Source organism: Psammomys obesus, unplaced genomic scaffold (assembly GCF_907164565.1).
Source record: "Psammomys obesus unplaced genomic scaffold, mPsaObe1.curated_primary_1811, whole genome shotgun sequence".
Taxonomy (NCBI): Eukaryota; Metazoa; Chordata; class Mammalia; order Rodentia; family Muridae; genus Psammomys; species Psammomys obesus.
The window spans coordinates 5,024,805-5,051,017 of NW_026596415.1; the positions used below are offsets into that span (position 1 = coordinate 5,024,805).

A 26,213-nucleotide genomic window follows, 5' to 3' on the forward strand; every position below is an offset into this window, starting at 1 on the left:
TGGTAGATATGATTCCTGTCACAAATCAGTGAGTCAAGTATCTGACCTCTGCCATGTGCATGCTGGTTACGGGTCTCAGGCAATCTGTTGCTGGTCTGCTGGAAGAAGTTCTTTTCAAAGGCATAGATGAAAGAGTTAGCTGTAAACGGACATGTGTGGTTTCTGTCTTCTAACATTCTCCTATCCAAAATAAGTCGGATGGTGAACTCTAAACCCCACATATTGGACATATATTTCTTTATGAGAAGAGAAGGGACAAAGGAATTATCTGTGTGAAAACACTGGAATGTTGGTGGCAATTTTCCACCCCTCTTCATAGTCAACAAATGGGGTCTTTGTTTCCAGCACAAACCCCAGAGAACCCTGCACATAACAAGCAATTGGTCAATGAAGGTTTGAGTACATAAATACATATATGATGAACGCTTGGTGTCATGGTATATTTCATTTGACAGGAAGTGCTCAAATGTGATAGGTATCTGTCAAATGAGGGAGTTTTAATGCTATCTCTGTTCACTGTTGTCACTCTTACAGCATCTGTTAGGAAACAGCTAACATCTTTAGAAAACAGGGTATGTCAGTCAACACGCTTTAATGCGCTATGTATATTCTTTAGTTTATTTTCAGAACAACCCATTCATGCCTATTTTACAAAGATGGAAACTTAGGTTCAGAGGACTTGTGATTTCCCTTGTCAATAAGTGATGATACCACTATTTCAGGGAATTGAATCTAGAAAGAATTGTTAGGCAAAACTCCCATGTTTTTTTTTTTTTTTTTCCCTAAGGAGTCTGACAAAATTGATTGATTGGACTTAATGGGCACTCTGGGAAGAAGTGATTCAGCACATATCTGAACTAAGTCTTTGTTTGCTCTTATTACAAATACTTCTGTGAAAATTTCTCTCTTTTCCTCAGTTACTCATTTGTGTATAGGTACAAGTATATTTACATAGAATGGAAAGTAAAACGAAAGGATACATGTAAAGATCTTAGCTTCATGCAAAACCTGCAGCATAATGATGATTAAAAAATAAAAGCTGCTGCTCCCTCCTCTCTATCATCCTTATAATCATCATCACTATCACTTTTATAATAATCATCACAATCACCAAAATCAAAATATTCTTCTTTAACACTGTCATCATTACCACCTTCAACAAAAACACCGTCAGCATCGCCAACCACCAATGTCCTCATCATTATCTCTGCAACTGTTACCACCATTCCTCCCCTTACCTTCTTCACCACCACCAAGACACTGCTAGCATCAAGACTCTCACCGCCACCACCATCATCACTGTCATAATTCTAATTACATCAGTATCAGCATCATAACACCAACACTTTCACCTCATTATTGTCACCACCACTATTCCACCAACAGCGTCATCAGCATACAAATAATTATCGTCACCACTACCTCCATCATCATTCCCATAGCCACCATCATCACTATCACCTTCAGAATTAGTAAAGAAACACCAACATCATGGGCCATTGGTTCTCAACATCACCACTGCCATCATTATGTTCACCACCTTCATTTATAGCACCACCATTATCACCATTTTTCTCCTTATCAACAATCTCTTTTTCCTTATCCACCATCATCTGTGTATGATTTTCTGTGATATATTGGCAATAACACAGTTAAGTTACATTCCAGAAACAACCTTTACGTGTTGAATAGGAACCATCTTCTCTGCAGCATTTCAAGATGATTACATATAGAGCATTAGGTTCTTAAAGATATTTTATATTCTGGCTCATTGCTTTCCCAGTCACACTGACGGCATTGGGAAATGTGTCTTTTTAGTTTCATCTTCAGAGGCCATCTGGAAGCAGAGACATGGGAGAGCAAATGACGTTGCTCCAGGGGGCATCTTAAGATAATCTTCCCGGAAAGCCATGTCCAATTCTGAATGTCTCTCTAGGAGTAAATACATGAATTAACACAGCTGCATAAATATTTCACTTATCTTATGCGGTTTCAGCAGGATTAATTATGCTCTAAAATTAGACCTGTAAAGAGCACAGTGCCAAGCAGTACCTAATTATTATTCACCCCTTAGAATGGAGTGTTTATCTCTTGTTATAGAGTAGCTCCAGTGGACGATTATGAGTCTAATGAGTGTCAAAAGTATAAAAAAATTTCCTAATGGGCTGTGTAAATATAACCCCTGAATGAAGTGTTTGATTTTAGGAAGACCTCTTATGTAAAATCTACCAGTCACCTCCCTAGGGAAAAGGGCTACAAATCTGCCATCAGTGACAATACTGCACCTTCACTGAGGGATAGTCAAGAGTATAATTGTCTTCTCTTATTTTCTGCAAGGCACTCACAGGTGGCTATGTATACTTTTAAAATACTTAAATTTAAAATAGAAACATATTTATAATAATCTATGAATATTTATGTAAAATATATAGATTACACAGGGCTGCACCTTATTAGATATCTTGGGTAGATAAAAGATTCATCAAGCATCTATGAAACACTAGATTTTAATGAGAATGAATGGTATTTAGAGAGAATAATTCATAAAGAAACACAGAGAAGTGAGATTTTAGAGAAAGAGTAGAACAGACTAGAGTTCATAGAAGCCTCAGTGATGAACTGACCCAGCAACTAGTAAGTTTCTGTAGCATTTGCTATGTCCATGAAAGATGACGTATTTGAGCATAAAGTCTCAGTGAGCCTGGAGCATTAAGAATGGTGTTTCTAGCTTCAAAGCGGAGGTAAACAAGGGACCTTTTAGTGTTATACAGCTCATGAGTTTTGTGATTGCCATCATGATTCTGAGATTTAGAGGGATAAATATTATAGAAGTTGAAATCCTGGGGTATACAGAAGCCAGTTAGAAAGACTTTGAGAGGTGAGGCATAATGACACACACTCGCAGTCTCAGCACTGAGGATGCCAAGGCAAGAAGATGGCAAGTTTAAAGGAGACTAAGAAAGGAGGGGCTTAGGGTGCAGCACAGCAGGAGCATACTTATTAGAATGTACAAGACCTTGGGTTCCGTTCTCAGTGCAATCATGGAGAAAACAGGCACTGAGGCAGTGAGAGTATATGTTACTTATAAGAAAATGGAGCTTATACCATGGAAGAAAGCTGTCATTCAAGCCCCTAGTCATTTCGGCCTAGTGAACTTCCAGCATCATGCTGCCAAGTACATCATATATAGCCTGATAACTATATAGAATGTTCTGGAGTGGATCTTATCTATGCCTTTGCAGTATAGGAAAATGAGGTTCATTCAGAAAGAATCACCCAGGAATCTTGTTTAGACTAAAGATCTTATTTGAGAAGGCCTGAGATTCAGCATTTTTAAATCATCTCCCAAGTAGCGATACTATGGCCAACACCTTGTGTAGATTTTTATAGATTTAAAAACTCAACCAAGTTTATTTGTCCCATTATGATCTATCTTTTCTTTAAAAACATCTTGGCTATGCTGGAGGGATTACTCAGGGGTTAATGCTGCTCTTTCAGAGGAAATGAGTTCAGTTCCCAGCACCCACAGTCTGTGGCTCGCTACTGGTAATGCTAGTTCCAATGACTCTGAAGCCCTCTTCTGGCTACTGTTGGCACACACAACTATGTACACATAGCCACACAAAGACACACATACACATAAATAAAAATAAGACATCCTGACCATAGGTTTCTAGGTCACATTATTTCATGGTATTTTTTCAAGAAACATTTAATCTTTTTCTATACTTGTTTGCATTTTCAGACTTATGGATTTCAATTTAAATTCAGAAGTAGTGTGTTAATTTGTCCCCAGTTCACAGAGTCCATTGAACAAATGAAAATAAAAATATGAGTAATTATATTAATATGTCAACATAGGTTTTTATGTGGTGTATTCCATTGTATTATTCCATATTTATGTACATAAAATCATTTTTATGTGAAATACTTAGAAGATGCAACATATTTCTGTTGTTTATGTATTTGTCTAAATAGGAGCTGGGGGATGGTTCGGTCAGTAAAGTGCTTGGTGAGTAGGCATAAAAATCTGAATTTAATCCCTATCACACATGTGAAAAGCCAGCCACGGCAGCCTACACTGTGACCCCGGCTGTGGGGTGGAGAGATGCAGAGCTCTGTGGTTCAATGATAACCTACCATAGCTTAAATGGTGATCTTCAGGTTTCAATGAGAAATCTCATCTCAAAATGCAATGTAAATGGCACCTGAAGAGCACTAAGGTTGAATTCTGACCTTCACACATGTACTCACAAATGTGCATGTACCTCCTCACACACACATGAAACCACACAGATGTGAACATTCAAATATAAATACACACAAACACACAATACAATTTAATATATAAACATGGTGACTAAATCAATGGATTTTTTTCTGGGACTTTCCCAGGTTTAAAGTTAGCTCATGATCTTTGTCATACTGTGTCTAAGGACGTATAGCAGTTGACATCTATTAATGTTGAATATATATATATATATGTATGTATATATACGTATATAAGTATATATATATGTACATATATATATATATTTATATATATATAAAATTTCAGTTAGATGGAGGCACTGAACATCCATACTTTTGTCTGGCAGTTTTGTGGTAATTATTTTAAAGGTTCATCCATATTGTACATGAATTGGGGGGACCACGGGTATGTTCTGCATTAGTAAGAAGCCCTACTGCAATTCAGCTGCAGAGTTTTGGGAAACATTATCCCAGTATCTGATGCTCACAAATCTTGAAGGAAGGTAACAGTAGAGGGGAGTGGACTGAAAGGAGCACTCCCTGCCTCTAGGTGGGTCATTGTTGACATCCTCATTCTTCCTTTGAAGGACATGGGAGGGGGGTGCTCTTGACAGTGAGGGATTCCCTACTGACAGCTGGAGTGCAGAGTGTTCCTGTAACTGGAGATGTTCTTTTTTAGCTAATTAGGATTTTCATAAACTGCTCTGGGCCACTGGATGAGCTCCTAATATTGTCCACACTGCCTCCATCCAATGTCCAGACTTAATTTTCTTGGGTGAAGTGGACAGCCTGCAGTGTGGCTGGTAATGGCCACACATGCCTCCACTCTGAGGAATGCACAGAGGTCTTTTCAGGCTGTTGCCTTTCGCTGGCTGGGAAAGGCATGTACATGTGGGCTAACGCAGTCCCTGAATATCCTCTAACCCCAATTGCTGCTGAAGAACCTGAAATACTGTCATTTGGATTTTTAGGCAAGCATAGACTCTTTGCTGCTGTCTCCTTGAAAGACAAAGTTCCTCTTACCCTCTTCTGACTCTGGTTCTAGATTTGAATGCATCCTATCATTCAGCCTTCTGTTCCCCAGAGATTCCCTTAAGGCAGGTACCTTTCCCCTCGGCTTACTGAGCTCCAAGTTCACAGCATCCTATGGGACTTAACAGTGCAAGCAAAGAAAAAGGAAACACACACACACACACACACACACACACACACACACACCAGAATGATCTCAGAAGATCTAGCTTGGTGCCTGGTATATACTCTATATGTTCTTACTTGGGACCTTTTCATGCTCTCTGGCCCTGTGAAGACATCTGATTCTGAATCCCTTGAGGGTGGACAACATTTATTGCCATGTTTCCTATGATTCTCTTCCTCCCCCTGAACTCACAAACCATCTCTGCACATCAGGTGCTTAATTTAACCACTCAGTGAATTGGTAGTGTTGCAGATAGATGTATATCAGATATCAGATATTTTCTCTGATCAATAAGTGTTTTCTTCAAGGAAAGAAATTAAATGCCCATGTTCTTCATAGTTCTTATCCAATATCAAACAAGCTACTTTAGGGAAGAAAGCTTTATTTTGGCTTGTGGTATGAAGGAGACAGTACATCATGGTAGGAAAGGCCTGGTGGTGGTGTCTCCATGGGGTGAGGATGTGTGGTAGCTTGCTCTCCTCTGAGTGTCCCAGGTAGCAGAACCAACTGAAGGCAGAAGCAGGGCTTAGCTGAAACCCTCTGAGTTATACATCCTTGAGGCAATTAATTTCTCTGAGTCTTGGTTTTCTTATCTTTAAGTCATAATTGTTTTGAAATTGGTTAGATGTTAAATAAGTATAAACTAGCCTACTTTCTTCACCTAGGCCCCACCTAGGTTGTAGGATCTACAACCACCCACAATGGAGTTACCAGCCAGGGACCAGGTTTCAAGTATGTGAGCTTATGAACATCTTATATTCGAAACACAGCAAGTACCTGTAAGGACAGAGATGTGAGGAGGTAACCTATAGACCATACTCCAAACTCACAGTCTTTTGGGATCCCTGTTTTCACTGTAAGATGGGAGCATTCTTCCATTGTTTTATTTGTGTACAATAATGTCAAATATCCCTGGTTTATATTGTCTTTCCAAGGCAATTCTCTTGATGCACAGAAGCAGCGAACTGAAGCATGCCTTGGAAGCATTCCTTGGCTTTTAGAACTGAGATGGCTTGTCACTTGTTGAAATATGCCTCATACCTGGAGCCCTAGTACCCAGAAAGGCCAGGTGTGGCTTCACCTAGCATTGTGTGGTTGAGTGGTGGAGTTTAGACTAAAACCAGAATTTCCTGCCTTCTAGGACAAACAAAACACAGGGTAGGGATGCCATGTAGTGACCCCTTGCCTTGTTACTTTGGAGGAAGACTTGATGTCTGTGATGAAAGCAGGGGCTAAGGCGTTAGCAACAGTCAGCAGCCCATTTTAGGGTCATGAAGCCACTTGTAGAAAGAGGAGTGCCGTTCCTCAGACCCTTTACTCCACTCTCACCCATGGCATAGTGTGAACAGACAGAAGAGGCGTGTGGAGAGAGGGCCTGCCTGGCTCTTCTCAAGCTAGGCATCAATAATGGGACAATAGGCCCACACTGACTCAGGCATATGCAGGCGCTTTCCTCCTGCTGCCTCTCCCCTTCTTCCTCTTCCATTTTTATGAATCAGTCTTATTCCTTTCACTTCATGCCTTCCATGCAAATCTCCCACAACCTCCCCTGACCCCAGTGTCTGTCCCAAGGAAGAGCCCATGGGATCAAGCTACTGTACTTTACCTTCGACTTCTATTTTTACCTCACTGACGTCTGGTTTTGTTCTCTGTAATGGCATCATCAGAATGAGAACTGGGAGTGATATCTGCAGCTTCATTTTAGACAGACTTTCTGCTAAACTGGGTCGAACTCCCACTGTGTTCTCTGCTGAATTCGTCCCTGCAGTCCCTAAGAATAAAAACACATGAATGTTTCCTTCATAATTTCTGTGTGTGTGCAGGCACATATGCACGCATTTCAGATATTGTATCAACCAAGATTTATTTTCCAAATTCTCTAACTTTAGACGGGGATCTGAGAGTTCCTACACAACTGGAAGCCATGTAAGTCAGAGCTCGTGTGTCCTTCCATGTTCAGAGAAGCAAGGCTGCACTCTGGGGCACAGGGTGCAATCTCCTTAATTAAGAGCCTAAAGGAGAGGCGTCAGGAGGCTTAGATCTGTGCAAGCAGACATTAGGAACACAATGCTGAAATTCATGCTTCCCCTGGGCTGTGATAAGATTAGGACGTGCCTATGGTCATGTCTTGCTGTTGGTCTGTAAAAATGAAGTTCTGGATGGCAGGCACATCTGTGCATTAGTTTATCTGTGGCAGTCATCATACTGAAATCACAAGACTGAATGGCTTCAATGGAAATTGTGCCCAGAAGAGTGGCACATACTTAAGTCTCCAGCCTTTTACAGAAGATGTTTGATAAGCCCTGGTCTGGGTGGTCTAAAGCCTCATCATTTAAGGAGATATGTGCATACATGGAGGATGAGGCACTGAGAGAATCCAAGAACCTCTTCTCCACACTAAAGTAACTTACAAGAGAGCTTAGCAATGGAGGGTGAACAATCAGCTCTGTTAAAGGAAGTGAGGCCAGAAAGAAGGGCCAAAGAAGCCGGGAAATGTGGGGGAGCCCAGACTCATGATGGGGAAACAGAAAGTAAATAGGAAGGGGAGAAGGTGGGGGCAAAAGAGAACAGAGGGGAGAAGGAATAGAAAAAGAAAGATATGGAAAGGGAAAGAGAGCAAAGAGAGGAAGCAATAGGGGAGGAGAGACTGGAGAAAATTTTGCTGAATGGCTACTTTATGTAATTTTTAGCCTGGGCATCCTCAAACGAGGCTTGGTTTGTCCAAACAAGGAATTAGCTGTGTTGGGGCCCAACCCCATCCTGGCTCCTCCATAGACCATGGTCTCATTCACTCTTGCTTGTGAGATGTGATCTGTGTCCCTCTGGCTGCCACTGCCAGCAGTTCTTCCTGACATAGTCCCTATGTCTTCAGATGACTCAGCACCACCCTATAGCAACCTGCAGTCTCAGCCTATTTAAGGAGATATGTGCAAAATAAGGACGGAGTGAGGCCTGACTAGAGGGCAAAGAGGTGCAGAAAATGCACGAGCCTCTTCTCCACACTGAAATAGCTTTCCTTGATCCTTCGTATCTGGTGGGTTAACAGTGACTAGCAGTCGCAGGGGCATCACTGTGCCACAAAATCATCTAAGCCTTATCTGCACCATCTGCTGAGTCTTCACACAGAAGTAACAGGAGGGCTAAATACGGTGCTTCAAGCAGCAGAGCTGAGGGTGGTGCCTGCTGCAAAGGTTCCCAGGGTCTCTGCTTCAACAGCCCTGTGATATGTGGCTGCTTTTACCCTCACAGGGCACTCCTGTCTTACAGGGCAAGTTGTTTTGCTTGGAAATGGTTGGAAGTGTAATTTGAACACAGACCAGTAGACCCCAGGCCCAGTCCCCTTCTCCTTGCACTGATGTAGTGGCATGTATTACAAGCACTAATTTAGCAGCAGAGGTTGAGGGTGAGAAAGGAACCTATATTCTCATTCTGTGGTTTTTTTTTTTTCTTTTTCACTGTAAAAGAGGTTTGTTCATGCCTCAGACCCCAGCACCTTGGAAATAGACCCAGTCTAATTTTTAAGATCATTCAAGCCTAGCAGTTTTGGGAAAACTCAAGACCCAGAAGCAAGAGATGAGAAGGAATGAAACAAGGACAGAATGCAATTAAGAGAAGTCAGATGTTCGGCCCCGATACAGGCATGCAGAGCTGTCTCTTCCAGGTTCACAAAGGCCCATTTTGGTTGCGAGAATTGCTTGTTCCCCGCAGAGATCCTAGGCAATGCGTAATCCCCAGCATTCTAAAAAGTTATTGTTGCTCGCTAAATCAAATCCAGACTTCAAAGGCTGGAGTCAGAGTTTTGGCTGAACTGTGTGAACCGTGAACTTTTAAATCAAGTTACCAAGGACTAGATGCTAATGGCAAAGCACTCAGTTTTTATTTATCCACTAGTTCATTCACTCACCCTTTCATTTTCTCTTCTAGTTATTCATTTAATAAAGAATAACAGCAGCTTTGAAACTTGGTGGTGGGGTATAATGATCATTAAACACTGATGTTCTGTTGCCTTTACTTACAAAAACGCTTTGGAGCTGGACAGGAAAGGATATCACAAACTCCAAGGCCTGTCAGAGGACACTCAAAGTCAGTTTGGGCAACCTATTGAGACACTGACTCGAAACAAAAAATCAAAATGAGGGTGAGGAATATAGTTTAGAGGCTTGAGACCCTGGACTGAACACAAAGTCCACAGTGTTGAGTGGCATGGATTTTGGTGTTTTGGGGTCCAAATGTACTGTATTAGACTCAACCATATAATTTTCACTCTCCTGAGAGGTGTCTTTCTTTCTTTCTTTCTTTCTTTCTTTCTTTCTTTCTTTCTTTCTTTCTTTCTTTCTTTCTCTCTATGCTGGTTCAAATACCCAATACTTCAAAGTTACTTTTTGGAACAACAGTTGGCAAATGCAGCAGATCACTCAACTCGGGTCTGTGATGCCAAATCTTGGCCCTGTGTTTTCTCCATCCTCCTTCTCTCACGGATTCTCAAATTGACTTACACTGAGAGCTAGATGACAGTAAAAAACATGAGGAATGATGGCATTGGTCCTCTAAGCATCATAGCAACCATATTAAAGAACATAGAAGGGAGAGGGTAGAGCTCAAATAGAAGCATAAATCTTCAATGCTGTGTTTTTTCATTCAGAAAGGAGTAGAATAGGTGTGAGAATCTTTACTGCTATCAAAGATTTTGCTGTCCTTTATGAGCTATAATAATGGTGTTAAAAATAATACAGGCTGAAGCTCCACATTCAGGTGGAGGCTAAGCCATTGATTGACTGATGTCTAGAGCAGATTTTGAGAAATGCCACAGCTGCTCAGATTTCTGACATGTGTGGATGTGGTTTCACTAGAATCCGCCCAAGAACTGTGACCCAAAGCCATTTATTGAGTATGGAGACTGAGCCTGATTTTCTCATGTAGATCTCATTATTGTCCATGGTCAATATGGATGGTGTGTGCATGCTCGTAAACTCATTTACATATAAACAACAACTTTGGCTCTAGCTAGCTCCAGCTAGCTACTCAAAGAGGATGTTGATAAATGATAATTTTAATGTCCTATCCACTGAGTTACTTTGACTTTCCTATGATCCAAAAGTTGTATGCAGGGAAAACTATTCTATTCAGAAACACAGTACTTTTAAAGAAGAGCTTTGTCTGTTCTGAGCACAGATTAGCAATAAAGGCCTTAATGGCTTCTTCATTGGCCTATGACCAGATGGTATCATGAAAATTAGACTTGATTATCCTTCCCATAATTTTAACCAGAGACATACTTGGAATAATAATGGAATAGTACTTACTTAAGAAACAGATAAAAATCCATAAATATCCAGGAGGGTCATTGACTCTTGCTCAGTGACGAAGCTCCTGAAATTTGCATCTGTGTGAGTTCTCCTGAAAATTTCCAGATGGTCCCTTTCATTTTCAGAATCTCATATTTGTTATAAGTTTGGCAGATAACAGGATTTCAACAAAGTCAGCAGCATTAAGCATGAACTGATAAGTGGCAAATCACTTAAACTAGGGAAAGTCAAGTGTCAGGAGACCCATCAAAGAGGAAATGGAACATGGTAAATGGCTCTTTGGTAAGTCAAAAACAGTATCTCAGCCTAATCCAAACTTGATGGGATGGGAAATGGTGGACTCCAATCCCTCTACCCTACACTGTTGAAACACTCTCATTTGAAAAGACAATGGGAGAGAGATGGACAGAAAGATGTGAAAAACTACACACATCTATGACCTTCACATAATTCTTTATATTGTAATAATTCAGTATATTGCCTACTGTGTCCTGTTCCATGGAGAACATTTCTTTAATTATTAGTTACATGCATACTCAGATATTTCTATGTTCACTGATTTTAAACATTTGTATGTGTGTATATCATCTGATAGTAACAATTGTTTTTATTTTGGGTGAAATGACACAGTCATCCTTAACTCTGGAAACATTACTGGCTTTTGTTTGTTTGTTTTCTGATAGTGGAGGTTGAACACAAAGCTTCACTCATGCTAACCAAGTGCTCCACCACTGAGCCAGATCTTTACCCTATTTTTCTTTCCTTTTGTGTTATTTTTTTTAAATTAAAAAATAACTTGAAAGTTTTACACATGAAACTGCATGTCTTCTTCTCCCTCCAACTCTTCCTATGTCTCCCCATCTTCCTCTCAAGTTCATGATATTTTTTTATGATTGCTACAGTGTATAAATATAAACTACTGAATCCGTTTAGTTTTGAGATATGTATATATATATATATATATATATATATATATATATATACATATGTTTCAACACATATATGCTTATGGATGACACTTGGGATTGGATAATCTTATCAGGAGCTCATCCCTGGACACCGTTCTCCCCCTTTTAACAGCTGTTAATTGCGTGAAGTTCTTTATCTAGGGTAGGGGCCTTGTGAGATTTCCCCAATCTATACTGGAATGTCAACTAGTAATATTACCTTTTGAGATTACAGGGATATAGTTATCCTGTCATATATGGAAGACAACATATTGTAACACATACTCTAGCTGTCTGGCTCTTATAATCTTTCTGCCTTCCTTTTCTGATGTTCTCTGAGCCTTAGGTTCAGGGATTATATTTTGATGTATCAACTGGGGTCATGCACCTTATAGTCAGTCATTCTCTGCATTTTGACCAGCTGTAGCTTTCTGTAATCATCTCCATTTGCTGCAAAAAGAAGTGCCTATGATGAGTGAGAGTTACGATTATCTATGGATATAAGGGTAGGTATTTAGAAAGCAATTGAGACTTATACTAGTTTAGGAAAGTAACAATTCTCCTCTTGGGTACATGTCCTCACCAGCCATGGATAGTTTGTTAGGATTCCAGCATCAAGCATGAATCTCCTCCTATTTGAGCAGGCTCAAAGTCCAACTTGATAGCTATTGGTTATCCCAAGATATGAATGACACTATTGCTCCCTTGGAGATATATTGCTGGGATGGTAATTGTTGTGAGTCATAGGCTTTTCTACTGAGTAGGACTATTGATTGCTTTTCTCTCTTGGCAACTTGCATAGTACTTGAGGTACCATTCAATCTAGTCTTCAGGGTGGGAGTCAGTTCCAGATTGGTTCCTCCAAGCCCCGGGTCCAAAGTGTGATGTCTTCAGCAAAGAGGGTCTAATCTTCAAGTTCTAGGAATCAACTAAGGAGAACAACAGTGGTCTGTATTGTTTGGGGAAGTAACTTGAACTACATTGACCTATAACTCCCAGATAGGTTTCCCAGACCTGGAACTGGGGTTTTTGTTGGCTCGTTCATGTCTCTTGGTGGAGGAGCATTATCACCCCAAGTGGCATAACTTCATTAAAAATATGTATTTACATAGATGTTAATATAGTGTTTTACTGTGGCTTTTTCAAGCATCCTTAATCTCTCCTCTCACTAGTCCCTCTATTTTCCCATAGCACTGTGCCATACTATACCCTCTAGAGCCCCTTTTCCCTACCCCCATCTTTTTCTGATGTTTAACATTTTAATTCATTATTTGTATAAGAGGAACACTGTTATGCAATTGAAAAGATATTTTCAATGAACTCTTAGATGAATCTGAAGAGTTATTGACCACAGATATCTCCAGCAATCTGTATATAATGTCATATTACTATCCCAAAGGTTTAGTTTCATGCATGTGACTATGGGTTATGACTCAATGTATCATTTTTACATGTTGTGTCAGGATTTCTTAACTTTGAATTCCACTGAAAAATAGCAACATTAAAATATAAAAATTGAACCACCTGTTTATTTTTGTCATTTACCCATTTTATAAGTTTTTGGAAACAAGATTTTAATATGTACCCCTAGCTGGCCTGAAAATCAGTAGCTGTTTAGACCAGGCAGGCCTGGAACTCACAGAAATTTACCTGCATTTGCCTCCCAAGAGCTGAGATTAAAGGTATGTGCCAACATCCCTGGCATTTTTAATATTTCTATTTTTTTATATCTTTTTTCTTTATTAATTACACTTTACTCACTTTGTATCACCCCCCCCCCAGTGGTTCCCTCCCTCCTCCCATCTCAATCCCTCCCTTCCTCCACCCTCTGCCTGCATGCCCCTCCCCAAGTCCACTGATAGGGGAGGACTTCTTTTCCTTCCTTCTGATCCTCGTCAATTAGATCTCATCAGGAGTGGCTGCATTGTCTTCTTCTGTGGCCTAGTAATGCTGCTTCCCCCTCAGGGGAAGGTAATTAAAGAGCAGGCCAGTCAGTTCATGTTAGAGACAGTCCCTGTTCCTATTACAATGGAACCCACTTGGATACTGAACTGCCATGGGCTACATCTGTGCAGGGGTCTTAGGTTATCTCCATGCATAGTCCTTGGTTGGAGTATCAGTCTCAGGAAAGACCCCTGTGTTCAGATTTTTTTGATTCTGTTGCACTCCTTATGGAGTTCCTATACCACTTCTAGGCATATATCCAAAAGATTCTCAAGTACACAATAATGACATATGCTCAACCATGTTTGTACAGCCTTATTTGTAATAGCCAGAAGCTGGAAACAGCCCAGATGCCCCTCAGTGGAGGAATGGATGCACAAATTGTGGTATATCTACACAATGGAATATTACTCAGTAATAAAAAACATGAAATTTGCAGGTAAATGGTGGGATCTGGAAAAGATCATCCTGAGTGAGCTATCCCAGAAGCAGAAAGATGCACACAGTATATACTCTCTCATATAGACATATAATATAGGATAAACCTACGAAAATCTGTACACCTAAAAAAAAAAAACTAATCAAGAGGGAGGACTCTTGCTCAAAAGCTCAATTCCTATCCAGAAAGGCAAAGAGGCTGGACATCAGAAGAAGGAGAAAAGAGGGAACAAGCCTGACACAGAGGACCTCTGAAAATCTCTGCCCTGCAGACTATCAATGTAGATACTGAGACTTATGAGCAACCTTTGGGCAGAGTGCAGGGAATCTTAGGAAAGAAGTGGTAAGATTTCTATTTTACTATCTTATTAAAATTTTGGTTATAGTTCATGTAAAAAGTCATTAGTGGAAAAAGTCATGTTATCATATGGAGTATTAGGTAGGTTCGCAGATGTTAGGGTCAAATATGAGAACTTGTATTTATTAGCCCACAATCTTGGAAATTTCTCTTGTGGCTACTATTCTCTCTAAGCTATGGATTGTAATGGTGCCACTATCAACAAATTTAATGGTATAATTCATAAGAATGTCTTGGTAAAATAGTGAGTACCCAGTAAGTTTAGATGATGTGTTTAGCATCTCTTTACAATGCAATTTATTCACATCCACATGTATGTATAAGGATTTAAATTGTATTCATTCTTTGGTTATTTTACATATGATACACTGTTAGATCATATCCACATAACCCTGCTCCATACTCCAACTCCTCCTAGACACCCTTTCACATCTTCCTCCCATGTTCACGCCACCTCCTCCTCCTCCTCCTTCTTTTCTTTCCCTGTTTATTACCCACTGAGTTCAATCATCGCTGCGTACGCACACATGGGTGTGAGATGCCATCCACTGGAGCATGGGCAACCCACTGTTAGCCATACTGCTGCAGAAAACTGGCTCTCGCTTCCCCAGTGGCCATCAGCTGCCAGAGGCTCCTCAGTGAGGGGAGGGGCTCACCAAGGCCCTCCCCTGTCCATGCTGGAGTGGTGACTAGCTTGATCTTGTGCAGGTCTTATTCCAGCAATCACAGCTGTTGTGGGTTCATTAGTGCCACAGCATGTTGTATCCAGAAGACAGTCTTCTGCAGTGATTTTCTCCAACCTCCAATTCTTACAGCTTTTCCACTCCTGAGCAGCAGCAGCAGCAGCAGCAGCAGCAGCAGCAGCAGCAGTGGTTTGTGCTTGTGTATATGCGTGTATATGTGCGTGTGTGGTATAAATGATCCACTTAGGGATGAGACATTTATTCTCTGTGTGGCCAACTGTGAGTCTCTGTTTTGCTGAACTGGTGTTCAACAGACTGTACCCTTTGGCCCATGACCACCTGGCCACACACACCACCTAGATCCCAGGGTAGAGTGGAGCTTCAGTAGCAGAGACCAGATCATTATAAAGCTGCACATGTTTACTGACTGACTCTTTTGACAGAAAAGATTTCTGACCTCTGGTTTTACTGATAAAAGTTAAATGTGCTTTTTTGAAGTAATTCTAGCAATATTGAATTTAACAAAACATAGTACATTGCCCTTTACCCTTGAAGTATTTATCTCTCTTTGTAAAGAAACTGCACATTAAGAATGAAGGTTCTGTTCTCTCTTAGACTGTCTGTTTTCTTATACTTTCTTTACTGTCTCCTCTTAACTCCCCAAATCAAAGGCTATCTTGTACCTTTGCTATAACTTTTAGTCATCATTCTTTTTGGTCAGTTGAAAAATATGATGAACATTCATCATGTACCACAAACTACAAATCCTCATTAATTTTTGTACAATTGTGCAACTGCTGAACATTTAAAAAGCTGAACATGACCCAGAAAACTTCCTTAGAACATGAGCCCATATCCCCCAAAATAACTACCACTCTTTCCTCCATGATTTTGGGGTCTTTTGACCTTCAAATAAATAGTGGAGTCAAATAACAAGCATAAGGCTTTAAATTTAGTTTTTTTCATTTTAATTGCACCTGCACACACAATGTTGGATGATGTGCGCACACCCCCCTCCCTGCACCAACTCCTCCTTCATGCCTTTTATGACACTGATAATTCATTGGCTCTTCATTGGTATGTGATGTTGTATTGACCAAAATCTCATCTTCTGTATTCTTTTCAGTGTTGCTGCTAATGGATGTTTGCAGCATTTATGCCTTGACTGTTGCTGTACATTTTTCAGTGAACCATTTAGCTATGTGCTTTTGGAATTCTCAAATGAGCGACCTTGATAGTCACATCATGTGCATATGCTAAGTACTGGTAGATCCATCCTGCAAGTTTTCCAGAGACATACAGCCAGTCACACTTCTGCCTGCAATATCTGCTCCTCCTCTTGTGATTGAGTTGCCTATGGTTGAGACAAAGTAGACTCAGTACAGCTGAAGTCCTAATGTGCACATCTATAGCTATGTGGCTGAAGGTTGTCATGTGATCAGAGCCAACAGTCAGGAGACCCAGATTTATTCCCTAGCCAATCTTGATGTTTTTGGTGACCTTGGTCCACAGGATATGAACTCAGATCAATGGTATGAGCACAGGGGATTGTCATGTCTGCCTCACATACTGAGTTGGAATCTAGTGACTTCCTAGTCATCAATTGCTCTAGCAGCTGTCTGTAGCAGTACTGTGACCTCATTTGGCTCTTTAGACATGATAAGGGATAGCAGGCTAGAGGAACGACCTTATCAAAGGAAGATGGAAGCCTTTTTCACACTCTAGTCCTCTCCAACACCTTCAGTACACTGCAGATGAGGAAAGAATCCTTGTTCTGTTTTAGCTGTGGACGATACTGAAAACACATGCGGTCCTTCCCAAAGTCAGCTCATTCTTCTTTTCTGTCCTTAACTCTTTCCAGTCTCCCTCAGCCACTCTTTCTCTTTCCTTCCTTCCCACTGTCTCTGCACCTCCATTCCACAGCTGAGCCCTAAGCACTTTGCACTGTCCTAGGCAATGAGGAATACAGACAAAATTAGAAGTGGTCCATTTTAGTTGTGGATTTTATAGTCTCAGGGAGCTTATTGTCAACACTTCAATAAAAACAGAATTGAAAAGCAGTGAGGTCATTTTATTTGCGGAAAAAAATTATATATTTCTTAGCACAAAATATTAAATTACTGCTATCATTTCTTTTCTTACATCTACAGTCTTTTAAAACACCAAAACCCCTTTGTGATATTAAAAATCCTTATTCCCTCAAAGTCTGAGTCGTAAGATTTTGGGGAGAAAATGTGCAAAGTCAAAATGTTACTGTGAACTCATTTGAGTTCCATATTTATTCACATTTTAAGTCATATGAGCTTGACCGTCTGCCTCTGTGCGAGCAGTCTGGCTAAGGAGTCACCAGAAAGCTTAGTCCACAGAGATGCCCAGGGACTTCCTGTAGGTTTTCTTCAAGGCTGGCTGTTGGCAATGCGCTTGCTGTTCAAGCATGAGGATCTGATGGTCATCCCAGAAGCCATGTGGAGAGCCAGGTGCGGTGGCATGTATGCACCAACAATCCTTATGCCATGGCAGTGGAGGCAGGAGGGCTGTTATGTTTCTGGACAACCAGACCAGCCAAACCGGCAAGTGCTAGGTTCAGGGACAGGCCTTCTTTTCATTAAAAAACAAAAAGGTGGAGAGTGATTGAGGTATGGTACCTGATGCCAGCCTCTGTGCTTCTTCCTGTGTAAACACACATGCACACAGTCTTACTTCAGAGAAAAGATTCTTTCCAAGTTTACCCTCTGATAGGAAATTTTGACCATGTATATTGTTTGATATTTTACAGACATCTCACCCTCTTTCATCTTGTATTATTCATCTTCTCCAAGAAGATAAGCACTGGTAATCTGTATGCATTTAAATGTCTAACTCCTGGTGGCAAAGTTGGTCACATGACCACTGCACCCCCAGCCAGATGGTGACAAGTGGAAAAAATTTGCAATCGTCAAGATGTATCCACAGAACAGAAACCTCAGTTGGAAGGTGGTAGTTGGAGAATTTGTGCCAAAGACAGCTTGTCTCTGCATCTAACTGGCTCCATTTAATCCTAGCCTGATTTTTATTTTAGTTTGTAGCTTCTCAGCATTATACAGAAATGGAATATTCTGACATTTAAATAAGGACTATTTATCTTCCAAATTCGGTCTACTTGTATTCAGAATCTTGTACTGTTTCCCATCATACCACATACGTGGGGATGCACACACCCAGGCAAGCCCACGTGGATATGTCAGGTGTCTTCCTCTTCACTCTCCTCCATATTTTCTTAGACAGGCTCTCTCGCTGAACCTGGAGCTGATGAATTTGGCTAGATCAGCCACCTAGTCAAGAGTAGCTTGTTTTAGGACTCTGGGAGCCTCTTGTGTCTGCCTCCCAGCACCAGGATTACAGGTGCACACTGCTACACTTGCCTTTTCATCTGAGCCACCACTCTAGTTATGACCCACCACCCCTTTTTCTATTAAAAAAAAAAAACTTGGGATTTGAAGTCATCATAAAGAAGAAAAGGATTTCAATTTTTCATTTCTACATCCAAGAAGTTGCCCTTGACCTACATGATTTGGGTCTAGATTGTGTAGTAAATCAGTAAAGGCTCCATGGTCAATGGAAGACACGATGCTGACCTTTCTTTACTGACGACTATAAAAAACACCCACAGTCTGCATGCCATCTTCCTTCCACACACGAGGCCTTGACTATGTAGGACCTAGACTTTTCTTACTGTCAGGACTGCAGCTTCACCAAAATCTGTTCTTGTTGAAAACACAAGTGTTCTGTGACTCTGTGCCCTAGATTTTCCATAAAAAAATGCTGTTGCTGTTTTCAATTCCAAATGGGCTTCTGAGAAGCCCAAGGTGCCCAAAGCCTCAGCTAGACATGAAACAGATGAAATGGGGTCAGTTCCCCCAGTGGCGCTCATAGAAAACCCTAATGGGATCAGCAGCAACATCATGCTGACGTCTTTGGGCTATAGATGGAAGCCTGCTCCTCATGGGAACCACCATCCCTATGTCCAAAAGCTTTGATAGGATTGTGTCTGCCCTGAAAGTTAACCCTCATTTCTGGGTTCCATAACTGCTCTTGACCCTTTTGCTTGTAGCTTCAGAGACTGGTCTCTTTAGGGCTCTTGCTGGTTCTTAAATTGGTGGGTCACAAGATAGGCATCTGTGGATAGTATGGGAAGACCTGCACTGTGTGTTGAGAATACCAGAAACATAAAACACCCCCCCCCCCGAGTATACTTACCTCCCATTGATGAAGACACTCCAGGACACGCCACTGTGACAGTTTATATGGAAGTAACATAAGAAATTTCCATATTAGCTGCCTGTTTTAGCACTGTAATCAAATGCCTGACAAGTGGCAAATTAAAAAGAGTAAGGGTTTGCTTGGTTCCCAGTTCTGGGGAGGCAGTTGACTACAGCAATGAAGCAATATCTTCCCTGGCCTTGAATTCTTTGACTCACAGACTGTGTCAGTTAGGAGGGCTCTCTTCCTGAGCATACGGTCAGGAAGCAGAGAGAACTAAATGCCGGTGCAGCACTCACTTTTTCCTATTTATTCAGTCTGGAACCTCAGGCTATGGGATGGTGCTATCCATATTCAGGCCTGGTCTTCCCACATCAGCTTACACAATCCAGATATTCTCACAGATATTCCCAGAATACAGTGTAACACTCACAGCTGAAATATCCAGAATAAGTTGTTACAGGTGATGGTGACAATGATGACACCTCATAGCAGATCCAGCCAGTAGCCTTTGCCAGGTTTCATCCAACAACAATCTAGCCCTAAGCTGTCAAACCAGATCTTCGTGCTCTGCTTGCCTCCAAGCAAAGGACAGGACTCTAAGAGTGATTGTGTCTCTGTCATAGATTTTTCTAGTGACCTTCTGCCACACTTTAGAATTTTCATTCAAATTTAAAGTTTGAATGAGCCACAATACACACACATACACACACACACACACACACACACACACACACACACACACAATTCCAGCCAGTTTTTCTTATATTGCATCTGAGGAAACCCTGTCATGAGCCATGCTTAGAGAAACATGGGCAGCAGCCAAAGTATGAAGCTATAAGAAGGTTTTCCACTGGGGAAAACATTCAGTGGCTCTGTTGTTCCAGATTACATGGGAGTTCTTTGCTGTTGAACTCTTGATCTTCTGGCACCTCTTTTGAGTCTGCTCCCTCTTCCCTCAGATCCCAAACTACTCCTTGATCCACAAACTCCCCGTGTTTCTCCTTGCTTCTAACCTTATGAAGATCTAATCTTACCATGACATAATTACTGATTTGCATGAAAGTCTAATCTGGAGGACACTGAGTTCATAGCAGCCAAAAGCAGCATGCTAATTGTCACTCAGCAAAAAACATACATGTCTTAAAAAAATGTGTGAATGAGTAAAGAAAAAATAACACAAACTTTACAGAAAACCATAATCATCAGCTCCATCTCTTTCCATCATGTCATCCCTGCTGAGGATCAAGAACTCTGGCTAGAAACAAACAAACAAACAAACATAAAAAACAAAACAAAAGCAAAAAAAAAAAAAAAAAAGGAGGTTTCTGGGACTGCAAGGTTATCTGTGGAAGGTGATGTTTAAAAACGTGTTCAGCACAGTCTTAGGCCTGGACAAAGCCTAAAGGGCATTGGTTCAAAATGGAAGTTTCTTTTCATAACTGGCCGCAGAAGAGACGTGCTGGGACGCTGGAAAACAGTTGTATTACTTGCTATACATTCCATCCTGTGGCAATCCCCGTAGCTTGTAGGCGGTTTTACAGAACAGAGCAACATCAAATTTGAAAAACAGCTGTACTCTGGAAGTGTTGAGGACTCTTAGGGCAAACAAGAAACTAGACTCCTTTCACTTTAGATGTCACTGCATCTTCTGGAGAGCCAAGTCTCTACCAGGGCTGGGCACTCTTGGATTTACAGAGTGCATCAGTTAGGAGGACTCAGGTAGGCTTGTGTGCTGCACTCGACTATCTCCAGAGAACTGAGTCATTGGCCTGTTAGCTGATGCAGGCAACATCATCTAATTCTAGCAAATCTACAAAGTCGATACCACTGTGTGCCCACTTCGTTGATGTCAAAACCGAGGTGTAACAGGAAATCCCACAACTCCTCTGCCTTAAATCTCAGCTGCAGGTGACAGTGATGGTGAGACCAGCCACAGTATGTCCAGATGAGAGTTATGAGTTAGTTTAAAAAAAAATAAAAGTAAAACATGAAAGTAACTAAATATAGTAGATTTTTATGTAATTTTGTCAACTTAGAAAAAAATAAGTGTGGACTAGGAGATGGCTCAGCCAGCAATGTTCTAGCAAGGCACTAGAACAGTATGTGGAGACCTGAATGTGATGAACCCAGGTAACAGGAAGTCTGACAGATATACCTGCACTTGGCAGTAGATCCGTAGAAGACAAAGAAGGACCTTCGAAATAGGTACAGTGTCCCAATGGTTACTGTCTTTAGAGGTATGAACAGGGGCGTCCTTTGTGGGGACCAGTCTCCTCTCAGGAAGGGGGAACATAGTGTGGTCTGGACACACTCAGGCTCCCACCTGCTTCTGGGAGAGTTCAGCCTGCATCCTCCCATCCAGAATGAGCTTCCTCCAGGAAACAAATCTAGCAATCATATTTGCCAGCACTAGTTCCTAAGATAAAACTGACAACCTGTGATCTCCTTGTAAGAGGGGGCTGTGTGATGCCGTGCTCCTCCTTCTGAAAACGATATTCAATATTTGATGTCCCACACAACTCAGGACATCCTCATTGCCAGGGCTCACTCTCCAGTTCACTGCAGCACTCCCCGTGTGTTCTGACTTCCCTCTACCTGAAAGTCAGGAAAGTAGCAAAAAGTTCTGTGTATTTGTTGTAGTCCTACCCAATTTAAGCTTGTGGATACAAAGAAAAAAATGGAAACCACAAAATGGATCTGATGCTTAGTATGTGCTATAGGCCACGAGAAATAGCAAAATCATAAAACATGATACCGATCTCCCTCGAGGAGATTATAATATACTCTGGTGAATTAAAAACAGAATAGGAAAGTATTTAAACCTCAGTTCACTACGCTAGGATGAGGGCCACCAGGCAGGGACTATCTAACTGGAAAACGGTTCCAACAGGATGGAGGTGGTACTGAGAAATGTCACTTCACTCTCCTTGTGGAATCGTGGTTGGGATTACCAAGCTGGCAATTCTAAAGAGAGGTGTTGTGTACTCAGGCAGAGGACAAAAACAAAAAAAATTCTTTGTATTTGCATCTTGAAAAGAATCCAGACAATGTTTCTTTTAGCCAGACTGCCACTGTCATGGGCTTACAAACCCAGCTCTTTCTGAGATAACACTAAAGAGAAGCTATTTTGGGAATTAGATGAATCCTGGGGAGAAAGACCCATTTTTATATGTGAGTCCTTACAAACTCAAGGGAAGGGAAACTCAACAACAGGTTGTATTGTAGGGAGTGATTTGGTGGCTTTAGAAAGAGGAGACAATTATATAAGCGTCGAGGTTTGTGGTGGGCAGAGGCCTTTGACTGAATCAGTGGTGCTGCATGGACAGGAGATAATGTTAGTCCTCAGACATTCGTGGCTATGCTCAGTGCTAGAGTATGGAGGAAGTTAAGGCAGAAAGATACAACTTTCTGCCCCTCTGTCTGCAATGCCGATTCACCAGAACTGCCATCTTGGGTGACAAACTTGCTGGGAGATAGAGTTCTTAATATTTTTCTGCTCATAAATATGCATGCTCCCCTTCTCATGTACAATTCTGAGACCTTCAATGAGTCATTTTGTCTATGAAAAGGAAACTGAGAGAATCTATGTCCATCAAAGAAAAGAAAATGTTCCCTCTGCTCGAAGCTGAGTGAGAAACCTAACTCAGATGGTTTGGAGAGACCAAACGTACATCGTTTAAATGCTGCAATCATAAGATTCAGTCTTTTTCACACAAAAATGAGTGTACTAAGAACTGAAGCCAGAGCTGGCAGAAGCCAGCTCTAAACCATCTCTAGGGACATTTCTGCAACCCTGTGATCTTGGGGAGCATATGGTGTTTAAAGGGAGAATAACTCTGTAGAGGATTAACTCAGGATCAAAAGCTAGAGAATTATGAGATAGGCCGTGGTTCATACTGAGACCTGAAATTGTTAAAAGTGATAGGGCCATGCTCAACCACAAGTGGGGCATCTGTACTACACTGCATCCTCAAGGCTCACGGAGCATGATGGGAGCAGCAGCATATGGATGGTAAAAGCCAGAGGTCATGGGAGATTGCTATGAAATGCTGTCTTCTGGACATGACAGGGCCATAACACTAACGAACTCACAACAGCTATGGTTGCTGGAACAAGACCCAGCTTGTCACCATTCCAACATGGACAGGGAAGGGGCTCATGAAGCCCTGGCCCTCACTGAGGAGCTACAGGCAGGTGATGGACAAAGGGAAAGGAAGAATCTGCTTTTTTCTTTCAGCAGTGTGGCCCATGGTAGGTTGCCAGCATGCTTCAGTAAATGATGCCCCACATCCATGCACAAATTGGCAGCACTTACTGCACTCGGTGTATTATTAAAAATAAAATAAAAAATATGAGTCTTTGATGTGATTGTAACAAGACTCAGGAGAAGCTGAATGGAATAAATAGAGGTAGATATGATCTAAGTACATTATATGCACATCAAATTACCAAATAATAAAAAATAAATAAATAAATAAAATATGTAAAATAAAATAATAAATAAAAATAATAAATAAAATAAAAATAAATAATTATTAAAAATGTAAAATAATAATAAATAATAAATAAAAAATGTAAAATATTACAACTGTTACCAGGATATCAATCATTGTGAGAGAGAACATGGAACAAAGAAAAATGTACAGTCTAAGAATTATACTCCTTACCTGGGCAGTGGTGGTGCACACCTTCAGTCCCAGCACTCAGGAGGCAGAGACAGCCTGGTCTCCGAATTCAAGGCCAGCCTGGTCTACAGAGTGAGTTCCAGGACAGCCAGAGCTATAAAGAGAAACCCTATCTCAAAACAACAAACAAACAAACAAACAAAAAACCACAAAAAATTATTCCCCTTGAATATAGATTTGAAATTACCAATCTAGAACAGGATTGAAAATCACCATGAAAATAATTAGTGAAGCTGGAAAAGAAACAAATATCTCATGTAAAAAAATAGGTTAAAATGAAATATTACTAGTTAAAGAACAAATGAAATAGAGAATGAATCTTTCTGTGAATTAACCAACTCCAACCCACCGAGATAAATAAATATGAAATCAAGGTTAATAACCTGAAGGGTAGACTGTTAACACTCTTTGTTAAAATTTTCAAGACAAAATGAGTTATTGTAGATCATTAGAGAATTGTTAATTACAGCAATCAGGTACTATCGCCTATGAAAAGGGAAAAAGTCTTGCACAAATACTGACAACACTGATCAACCCTTGTGAGGATGTGGAATGCGAAACAGTGCTATCAATTTGAAATACATTTTAGGCAGTTTCCTAGAAAGCTTGACATGTTTTACCATATAATTCAGAGAATTCAGCAAAAGGCCTCCAGATATTTTGACTAAATGAGTTAAAAACTTCCACATAAAAACTTCCCTAATCAATGTTTATAATGGCTTTATTTGCAATGCTGTGAATTTGGAAATGACCAACATCAATATCAATAGGTATACAGATAAACAAACTGTATCCAGACTGTGAAACTCAGTAAGGCAAAGAAATGAGCTATTGATTCAGAAAAAACTCAGAAGTACTGCAAACACATTATGCAGTGAAAAAAAACCAGTCTGAAGAGTTCACACATTGTATATTTCCAACTACATAACACTGTGGACAAGACAGTACTGTAGATCAGTTGACAAAGTTTGGAAAAAGTTACAGAGAATAAATGGTTTTAAAAAAATGGTAAGATGGGGGAGTTAATATTTAAAGCAATAATAGATGATATTTAATTTTGATATTTAACTATGTATGTATACATGTGAAGTGAGATGTGTCAACACATACATGCAGATGTCAGAGGACAACTCTCAGGAGCTTGTCCTCTCTTTGCATCATGTGGAGCCTAGGGATCAAAGTTAGGTTGTCAGACTTGGCAGCCAGTGCTCTTCTCTGCTGAGCCATCTATCTGTTTTCCGGTATTAAAGCTGAGTGCCATCAGATAGAATAATCACATGGAGACCAAAATTTAAATAAATAAAGCACACCCACATGTAGATTGTTCACCAAAGCCAAATGAAATTTTCAGAAGCAATTTGAGAGAAAATACAGACCGTGAAATAAGCACAGGCAGTGAGCATACCGCTGATCTCACAACAGCAATGCAAATTTGAGGAAAACTGAACTTCATCAAAGGGCTTAGGAAAGACCACCACCTTCTTGCATCAAAAAATGAGAATAAAGCAAAGATGATAACACACCAATCCCACGAAACTTAAAGACAAGACCCACTTGAAATCCATGATGATAACTACCACCTTCCTCAAAGGAGAGTCAGCAAAAACATTTAAAACTGTTCTTCCTTCAGATGCTGCCTCCTCAGCTCGGAGATCAGACATTTACTGACACAATGCAGTCATGATTTGCATATACGTCTTCTTTGATGATCGATGTCTTTGAGATAGAATTCTAAAGACTGATTCACTGAGTAAATGCCAGTGCTTAGTGAACTGTAGGTCTCACTTGGTGTAATTACTAGACATTGAGATCATGGAATTTTATCCTGAATGGGGATTGGACAAAACACACAGAAGAAATTATGTTAGGCATTCCTCCTTTTTGTCTCCATTGAAAAGCGCACCTGTTTCTTTAATGGCCTTTTGAAGTGAGGAAGATGTTCACTTTGCAAGGGGCCATTTAGAGCCAACACATTTTTCTCCAAAAATGTTGAGCATCTTAAGCCCGTTTCTTGTGCATGAAGTTTTGGAATGGTTTGGTGTGTTTTAAACATGAGAATGTTAATGTGTCTGAGGTCCACCATCTTCCAGGCACTGTTCTGAGCATTCTCCTCATGATCATCACTTGTAGCACAACCTATTTTTTAATGAGACTTAATGTG

General features: G+C 40.6%; 1 protein-coding gene across 1 annotated transcript in view; it reads left to right on the forward strand.

Annotated features, from left to right (window-relative positions):
- Grin2a (glutamate ionotropic receptor NMDA type subunit 2A) overlaps positions 1–26,213 on the forward strand; it is a 413,092-nt gene that overhangs the window by 378,310 nt on the left and 8,569 nt on the right. The gene's annotated exons all lie outside the window — the stretch shown is intronic.